Raw genomic sequence first — 10,630 nt, 5'->3', positions numbered from 1 at the left:
AATTAACCACGTTGTTGGAGACTTTAAGGTCTCTAAAAAATTAAAGCCCAATATGGGGCATGCTAGTCATAGTAGCTATGAGGCCCATGTCCAACTTGAACTTAACCCCATAGAGTTTAAAGGATCCATTACACCAATTTTCAAAAATTTTGGAAACGTCGAGATTTACCCTACCTTTGTCATAATCCACTAGCTTCTCCATAAAGCTTGTGAGGGACCTTTTTTCCAGCTTCGCCCACACTTTCGACATCACTTTCCATGTTGACATATTATTTGGTTCCTCCCTCCTTAAATGTCCTCCCATCTTCGAATTCAGATTATCGGCTCTGTTCCTCTACAAACTCAACACTTCTTTCCTATAGTTACTCAAGATTTTGAACTGGGTGACCTACAAAGCGTGCGGCGTATTATAAGAAATGGTTACGGATCTACCGCTTTGCCAAGTAATAATTACCTTTGCATCAAGGCATAAGTTAATCATATTCTCTATCATGATTATGCGGTCCTTCCCTCCCCATATATCTGTCCTTTCTAAGGAGCTCTTTAATGTTTATGTTGACATCTTCCCTGTGTAACACCTAGGTTCACCAGACAGTCTGCCACCATATTTTTTTCTCTAAAGGCATGTTGAATTATAATATCTTTAAAACTAGCAATAATTTCCCTAGCTTTCATGATAATATTTTCAATTGACCATGATGGCTCCGACTCCCCCTTCAAACACTTAATAATATTAAGTGAGTCTCCCTCGAGCCATAATTTATCATGATTAAGATTCTTGGCTATAATTAAGGTGTTCAGGGTAGCTGAGGCTTCAGCAAAATGACTTGTTTGACTCCCCAAAGGACCAACCACTGCCACTAAGCAACTTCCAGCAAAATTCTTGACAATGCCCCCATATCCAGCTTTACCTAGATTCCCCTTAGAGGCCCCATCAAAGTTAGCCTTAATCCACCCCTAGGGAGGAAAACACCAAACGAGACCTTCTCTTCCCTTCTCCTTGCTAGTAATAGTAGTAGAAAAGTTCCACCTGTCTTTGAAGTCTTCTTTAGCAGCTAGTCCATAATCAGTACCATAGATACATTCAAATATACTCCTGTAAATTTTATCCACCACAACTTCAGGAATAGCTCTTTTATCCCTAAAAATCCTATTGTTGCGCTCTTTCCAAATATTCCAGATAACATTCAGAAGAGTAAGTCTCCAAGTCTCCACAATCTTAGGATTAGAATTGGGGTAGTGCCATTGCTGCCAGGATTCCCCTAGGGTGTTCGGAAAAACCCAGCTCAATTTCCACCTGCTTAAGATGATTTTCCAGATTTCTTGACTAAAAGTACATTGATTAAGAATATGGCAGGCAGTCTCTTCTTCCCTGCAACAAAGAGAACACCTGTTAGGAAAAACAAAACCTCTCTTTTGAAGGTTGTCTAGGGTTAAAACCTTGTTTTGGATGAAAATCCAGAAAAATATATTAACCTTAGGAACTAACTTCTTGTTCCAGAATTTAGCCCAAATAGGAATTTCTTCCATAGATTCATTATGGATAGCCACAGCTGAGGAAACAGAGTATTTCCCATCCGGGGTTTCTATCCATATCAATTTGTCATCTTTCTTGTCTCTAGGAACTTTAACAAAGAGAGCAATCTGAAAGAACTTAAGCCCCAGACACTTTTGGCTAAAATCAATCCAATTCCCATTTCTCCAGTAGTCTTCGACCAGCTCCCCAAACCTGCTTTTGAACCAGTCTTTCCATTCATTAAGGACTGGAACTTCCTCCAGACTTTTGTCCAATATCCACCTATCTTCCCAAAATCTTATTCTCCTACCATCCCCAAGGTTCCAAATACGTCCAGCAGCAGCCTAGCTTTTAGTTGATTGAACAACATTCCCTATAGCCGAACCTTCAACAATAAAAGAATCATCTAAGAATTCTTCCTCAGAAGGTTGCATATAGAGATATTTGTTTTTCTAGATAGAGTTCCATTCTCTTTCCTCCCCTTTCATTCTCCAAATTTGTTTGGCTAATAAAGCTTTATTCATGGAACTAATATTCCTTAATCCCAACCCACCTGAGGCCTTAGGAGAACAGATTTTACTCCAGGCAATAAGGGGAATTCTGTTTTTGACTTCCACCCCCGACCAAAGAAACTTTTTTTGGATTCTTTCAATAGCTTTTGCAAATTTTCTGGGGATTTTGAACAATCTGAGAGCATAAATAGGTAGGTTTTGAAGAATGGCTTTAAGCAGAGTAACTTTGCCCACTTGACTGAGGACAACCCCTTTCCAACCAACAAGTTTTAAGTTAAATCTATCCACCGGCTTATTCCAAAAAGAATCCTCAGGCTTAATACACAGAGGAAGCCCCAAATAAGAAGAGGGAAGCTCAAAAATTTGGCAACCAAGAATTCTTTCAATCCTTAGTTGCCCTTGAACAGGGGTGTTGATGAAGAACAACAAACTTTTATCCCAATTAATTTTTTGACCAGAGGCAGATTCATAAGTATTCAACAACTTCTTCATGTTTTTAGCTTCCAAGATGGAAGCTTCCCCCATAGTAATAGAATCATCAACAAACTCATGAGAACACGTGACATTGGATGAAGATGGTTTCAGACCCCTAAGATTGCCATCTTCCACATTTTTAAGAATAAATCTACCCAGGCATTCAGCTAAAATAGTAAACAAGATAGGGGATATGGGGTCCCCCTGTCTAAGGCCTCTAGAGCTTTTGAAGAAACTAGACGGGGAACCATTGACAATAATAGCAGAAGAGGAAGTTTCCATAAGTTGAGAGCAAAGCTAAATTACTTTTTCACCAAAACCAAACGCTTTCATGACCCTTAGGAGAAACTGCCAGTTCACTCTATCAAAAGCTTTAGCCATGTCTAACTTTAGGAAGAAACCCTGATTACTCGCCACTTTCAGGGAGTGGATATTTTCATGAACAAATATGATGGAATCTAGAATCTGTCTACCAGGGACAAAGCCATTCTGTTGGACAGAGATAATTCTTGGAAGAATTTCCAGCAACTTGGAAGTCAGAACCTTGGATAAAATCTTGTACACAGAGTTGCACAGACTAATGGGTCTAAACTTATTGAGAGAGTAAACACCTGTGATCTTTGGAATAAGGACAATGATGGTAGCATTCAGTTCCTTTAGGAGCCTTCTAGAGCCAAAGAATTCTTTAACACCATTGCAGATGTCAGCCTCCACGATGTGCCAAAAATTTTGGAAGAAAAACATTGGAAAACCATCCGGTCCAGGGGATTTATCTCCCTGAAAAGAAAACACCACCTTTTTGATTTCCTGATTAGAGGGAATATGAGATAAAAAGTTATTATCATCAACAGTCAGGGTAGAAGGAATAGCTTGCAAGAGGATGTTTTGATTACTAATTTCCTGATTTGCTTATCTTTGTTGTTGCTGCAGTTTATTAGATTTGTATTTGTGGTTGAGTTTATAGATCTGGTAGAAAATGGATTCCCCCCTCAATTTTCTCTCATTGTTGCCAACAATTCACACATCTGGAATAACCAACTGTATCTACAAAAAACAATTAGTAAGGTTAGTCAATAAATAAACAAACCAAAACCATTTCAAGCATGATATCAATAAAGATTTGAAATGAAATTATAATGAGAGATAAACAAAATCAATCAAATATTCCCATGAAGCTCCCATTGCTCGTATCTCTTTCTTGTCCTCCTCGTCTCCATGAACTTTGCTAGCTCCAAAGTTGACTAATGGAGAGTGGGAGAGAGAGATGGATTGAAGTGTGGAATGCTCTCAACTAGCATAACATATTGTGGATGAGTGTATATGGATGAAATATGGATATGACTTTTGAAATCAAAACGACATTATAATAGTGCTATCATAAGTAGATAAAAGGCCAACATGAGGATGTATATAAAGTGGATGATTTTAAAAGAGATAAGGGCTCAATTTATAGAGTTTGAGGCTTGAAAACCGACGGTCAAGAGAAAAAGTTGATCAAGGGCTCAGATTGAAGGAGAGAGAAAGGTATGCTCACACATGTGTGAGTACATCTTGGGAAGAACAATTGTCATAGGGAAAAGGGGAAGATTTTATCACACATGTGTGAGCAAATCTTGGGAAGTCCAAGAGGTTGACAAGTGGAAACACTTGTGGAAGGGTGTAAGGGCTAGTGGAAGAGAGCTTATGACATATGGGCTAAAAGAGGAAAGTGTAGGGTGGCTCTATGGGGAAGAGCATCCTCACACGTGTGAGAACCCTTTGGTCAAAGGTGATGTGGAGATTTTGAAGTGACTTTTCCATGCAAGTCCTTGAAGAGGAGGTTACATGTGGGTTTTGGGTAGATGTTTACTATTTTAAATTTGAATAAATACTAACAGGGGGTAGGTCTTCTTTTAATTAGTTTAATGGAGGGATTAAAAGATAGGTTTGTAGGAATCATAGAATTAGCTTAATTATTTATGAATTAATTTAGCTAATTAGGATTAGGAATAAAAATGGAATATTATTTAAAGGCGAGCTTGATTTATTGAAATAAATCAACTTTAGGGTAAAAGAGACATGCATAATTAATTAATAAATTAATTATATATGTGGAAGGAGATAATTAATTAAATATAATTTAATTAATTTAGGGTAATAATAGGATGAAATTATTAATTAAATTAATCAAGGGATAAAGGGATACTTACAAAAGCTTCTCGAGTGCCCTACTATTCTAATGAGCTATTAAATTTAATCAATTTTATGTGTTTACATTTTGCCCCTCTTTGATATAGCATCATGAAGTGATGTTATGTCAAAGAAGAATAAAATATAGTGGATAGAAAAGGATAAAGACTAGTAGCATGATGCCCCAGTCATTGGTGGGTTGACGAAGGATGACGAGGAAGTAGTGGTATGTCCCCTCAAGAGGACATGTGGGTTCCAAGAAGACAGGTGTGCACTCAAAATGGATGGGGCAATATGATGAAAGGTAAAAGGGGAGGAATGGGGAAGGTGAATAAATTGAAGCCTTTAGGGGGAAAAGGGGAGATGGAATGAAAGAGGATATGATGGGGTGAATGGAAGGCTGATGAAAATGGGATTGTTTTTATGCATTATGTGAAGAGCGATCCTAGGTTTGATATAGTACTTGACGTTATGCACCAAGGTATGAGGAACCGGGATGCCAATGTGCCAAGTACGTGATAAAAAAGGTCACGTGCAAACATATGCCTTATGACACCATGGTATGGAGGACCATGATTCCCTTGTGGAAATAGGATTCAAAGACCATGATAAACGCAAAAAATGATAACACACACAAGCAATGAGAAAGCATGCACAAAAAACCAAAAGAAAACCAAAAATTTGCCCCTAGTCAAGTTGAAAACCAAGTGATTGATTAATTGATGATTGATAAAGAGGATAGCAATGTTAATGATAAGAACAATGCATACCCCAAGGATTGGGAAGGGTACATTCCATGATGATGATTGGATTCAAGGTTGATTAATGGATTATTAGTTGATTTGGATCAAGATGATGGATTAATTAAGGATTATGGACTTGATTACAAGATTGGATTGCATGAATTAGGATTGATTGCATTGGATTGGATTGATTTGGGATTTTTGGATTATAGGGATGAAAGGAGGATAAATGGATTGGATAGGATGAGAGGGGGATAAATGGATGGGATGGGATAGGAGGAGGATAGATCATTGGATATGATAGGATGAGGATAAATGATTGGATAGGATAAGAGGATAAATGATTGGATAGGATAGGATTGGATTGGATGGATGAATGGGGACCAATGACAAGGGAGAACCAAGGATTGGTAAAATTATGGATGGATGGAGAGATTTCTTGGATAGGAAAATGGATGAATAGTGATAGGATATGGAGGAATAAAGGATGGAGGATAGCTGGATGGAGACCCAAGGACTATGTTGCAAAGGAGTAAAACTCCCCACACTAGAGGTTGTGCAATTAAGGATGGAAGGATGTAAGATAAAGATGTATGATATGGAAGGATAATGTGTTAATGGACATGGATGGAGAAGGAATTTAAGGCTGGTGTTTTCCAAAGCATGCATATACATTATTTTTCTTGTAGCATGATTGAGATCAAAGATAGGAAGGATGGGTTTAGATAGGATGAGGAATATGAGATGGAGGATATGGATGAGATAGATGGATGCTATGGATGGGATAATCAAGATCAAATATGGGTAAGAATGATGGACTTAGATAGAATGATGGATAGATGGATTGGATAGTCAAGATCAAAGATAGGAAAGGAGGATGGACATAGATATGACACAGATAAAGGATAAGGGATATAGATAATGCAGATGGTATGATAGTATGGATGAAGCTTGCCCCCAAGTGTAGAGTGCAAGAGGATGAGGTGATCGCACATTATGTTTGTTTACCAAGTTTTCATCATGGTACTTACCCAAGACACGACAAGATGTGGTTTTCACCATTGGATGGATTTTTTTCTCTTTACTTTTTCTTTTTCTTTTTTCTTTCTTTTTTTTTTTTCTCTTTTTTGAATATTTTGGGAATAGCTTGAATAGGTCCAAATTAGGATAAGGATGGCAGATAATGGGATGGAGATATTTGTAAGATAGTGGATGCACAAAAGGGAGATGGAGGGAGGACTGAAGCATCTAATTCCGTTGATGGTATCCCTTAGATGTTTGATATTAAACCAAGATAATTGGAAGTATGCTCATAGATGTTGGTAGAAGTGGATGGGAAGATGGAGGATTAGAAGGTTTTATGCAAATGATTGGATTGAAGGAATGAGATTATGGAAAATGGATGTTGGATAGTGGATGGAGTTTTGAAAGATTTGTGGATAAATGGATGGGGATGTTGGGAATATCAACATTGGCACAAACCTTGAAGGGTGGTGAATTTGGAGAGGAGAGGGTTTTGAATTAGACAGAGAATCAAATGTGGATTTTGGAGCATGAGGACCCTAAATAGATGAATGGAATGATGGATGTGAGATATTGGATTTCAGGGCATAAGGACCTAACATGGATTTTGAAGATGAGGGACTTCTAGATAGAGGATTGGAGGACTTATGAGTGGAGGAATCCTTTGGATTAGCAAGTTTGGATGCCAATTTGGATTTCTCTTTGAGATGTATTTCTTCTATGAGGTGCTCGGGAATCCACATAGTTTTTACTTTTTTCTTTGTGGGCCTTTGTGGCCTTTTTTATTGTTCTTTCTTCTTTTGGATCATATTTTTCTTTTCTTGAGCATGTCCTTTTGAGGGAACATGTTGATCCTTGGATTTTTGACTTTATGCATTTGATATTTGGCATCAAAATTGCTTCCAATAGCAAAGGTATGAGTGCATGCGGATAAATTACTTGGACATTTTATGGATGGGATGGTGGAGGGAGAATGTTGGAAGGAATTCAAGGACACGTGCCTTTGTTGATATGTCCTAGGGATTTGAGGTGATAGAGTGGTGGATAGAGGGATGTAAGGATGCAATATGGATGGAAGGGGTGAAGGGTTTATCTCTCGAACATAGGGTTCCAAAACGAATTCAGATAAGGAAGGAATGGACTTTTGGACGTAATGGCCCAAAATGGATGTGGAAGATGAGGATGGTGTGATTTTGATTTATATGAAGGTATTTTGGATTTAGGAGGGATGGAAGATATACCAACATCTTGAGCATGAGGTTTGTAGCCGAGGCCATATGATCTTTCATTTTCTTTGACTTGAAGGGGTTCCTATATGCCTTGTTCATGGAGGCCTAATACTTTTCCTCGATAATTCATTTTTTCACAAATTATTTTTCTAATAGGATACTTATTATTTTGGAAACAAGATGCGAGTCCATTTTGAGGGGGATGGGATGTGGAAGGGATTGTAAGATCTTGGAGGAAACCGAAGTGGATGAAGGTGGAAGATCCAAGTTGATAGGTATGGGATGCATGGATGGCTTGGATAGGGGTGATGGGAACTTGTGGAGGACTAGGATCATGTCGAGGATTAGGATCGTGTGTCGGATTAGGATGAATATGAGAATATTGAGATGAATTGGGATCATTACATGGAGATGAAGCAATACTTTGATCTTGACTTGGGATGGGATCATGTGGTGGAGTGGGAGGGATGATTGGATCTTGAGATGGAAGGGGGTCATGCAATGGGATGGAGGGGATACTTTCCTCATGAAATGTAATTGGATTATGAGATGGAGTGATTTTATATTAACATGGAGGGGAATCATTGTATAGGATAAAAGGGATGTTTGTATCTTGATGAGGAATATGAAATCCTGAAGGGGGTTAGGAGGGATAATAGGAGCGTGAGATGGAAGGGGATCATGGGATGGAATGGAGGGTAGACTTGGATTTTGAGATGGAATTATATCATGAGATGGAGGAATGTTTTGATCTTGAGATGGAGTGTAATTTATGCTAGCTTGCTTTGGAACATGCTCTTTACATGTTTGGGATTGTGAGGATGGTGTGACAAAGGAAGATATGGATTCTTCAACTTGGGTGGGTGAAGGGAGATAAGTATCATGATGCTTAGGGGATTGGGTTTCTTCTTGGTTTGGAGGGAATGGAGGTGGATGTATGACTTGGGGAGATTGCACAACTTTGTTTTTAGGTGGGGATTTTGACTCCTTTGCTCTTAATTCTTGGGCCATTTTTTGAAACATGGCCTTGAAGGATGGGGATAATGTGGATTTTGATGGAGTGATTTGGTATTTATGGGGATTAGGACTATATGGAGGGTAAGGATTAGAAGGGAGATTTGGATTAGGTGGAGGATTAAGATTAGATGGAAGATTAGGCTTATGTAGTGGGGGATTAGGATCATGGGTAGGTGTAGATTTAGATGGAAGATTGGGATTATGGTTTAGAGGATTGTAGTGTAAGGGAATTGGATGGTGAGTGGAGGCATAAAAATATGGGGATAGGGATGTGTAAGTCTTCTCGCGAGTTCCTTCTGTTAGGTCATTGATCATGTGTATCAGGTCTTCGATCTCCTTTCCTAGGTCAAGCACTTGGGTTGTGGATGGGGGAGAAGATGGAGGTATATATACTAGATGGGAGGGGTATATTTGTGAGGGATAAGATGGGGACATGGATGAGGGATAAGATGGATTTCCCTTGTCAAAGGTAGAGGAAGGATAAGGAATGTGAGATGGATTGGGATTGGATATAATTGGTTGAGGTGGATTTGGATAACTTTGAGGTATGCATGTGTTGGATGGGTGTGATTTATAGGGTGATCCTTGAACTTCCATAAGAATTTTCTCATACAAGCTCCAATTTTTGGATTTTGGATTTGGTTTGGAGGTCTTTTATGAGGATTGAGATTGAGAAGTTCAGCTCTTTGGGTAGCCATCTTTTTCTTTTGGGCTTGCATCAAGACTATGCATGGGTGACTTCAAAATGACAAGAGAGGAAAGATGGTTCAAGGTGGAAATGCTAGATGAATGGATATGGGACGTGGAGTTAGGACTTAGTGCTTTTATTGGAAAATATCAAACCTTAGGGTAGGATTTGATGGTTGGATTTGGATTAAACCTTGATCCTTTGATTAGGATTAGGTTAGATTGGATTGAACCATGATACTTTGATTATGATTAGGTTGGATTGGATTGGATGACACCTTTTTCTCACTCGGGATAGACAAAGTTTCCAAGGAAGATTAGATAGGATGTAGGGATCTATGGTTTAGCTATAAAGCAAGGAAAAAACCTAGGTAGGTTGAATCTAGATCCTTTAATTAAGATTGGATTTGATTGGGTCTTTGCTAACTCAGGACATACTTATGTTCCTAAGTAAGGTTGGATGTGGATAAGGGTTTTGATCAACCCCAAGGATTAAAGATAATTAGGAACAATACTTGAGATAGATATTATCTTAAGCACTATGCTAATTAAGGATTTTCAAAGATTGAAAATATCTAGGTTAACTTTTGCAAAGTTTCGATCTTGGCTTAGGGATGATGATGATTGGATTTGATTTGATAAATTTGGATTACAAGGTTAATTTTGGTTGAGTGCACTAAGTCCACATGAAGCATGGAAGGTTGGATTTGGAAGATGATGGTTGGAAAATGAGCATGGGAACCTTGATTGGATGAAGAAAATTTATGAGGATTAGGTTCCTAAATGGAAGATTATGGATGGATTAGGGTTGAACCAAGAATGATTATGATTGGAAGAATGATTAGGATTGATTAGGAGATGATAGTTGTGATTATTAGGAATGAAGTGATTAAGATGGAGAAGAATGATTAGGAGGGTTGAGAGATGGAAGATTTGACTTGGAGGAAACCTAGACACAACCAAAGATTTTTTTTGTTTTTTTTTAAATGTTTTGATTTTTATGAGTTTTTAATTTTTTAATTTTTTTTGGACTTTTTGAGTTTTGTGATTTGTTTTTGAATTTTTGAGTTTTATGATTTTTTTTTTCAATTTAATATGAAAACACACAATGAAATGATGCAAAATACATAAATCCTATAGCTCAATTTGGATTTGTGTCCCATTTTGGTTTCAAGTGGGGAAGATGATTTAAACATTCAAACACATAAGACACACCAATAAGTCTACTCAAGTGGGATTATCAATCCTTGTATGCACAAG

The sequence above is a fragment of the Cryptomeria japonica genome, chromosome 2, assembly GCF_030272615.1.
Source record: "Cryptomeria japonica chromosome 2, Sugi_1.0, whole genome shotgun sequence".
In the NCBI taxonomy this organism is placed as follows: domain Eukaryota; kingdom Viridiplantae; phylum Streptophyta; class Pinopsida; order Cupressales; family Cupressaceae; genus Cryptomeria; species Cryptomeria japonica.
The sequence above is the reverse complement of the archived record's forward strand: the minus strand, read 5'-3'. Positions refer to the sequence as shown.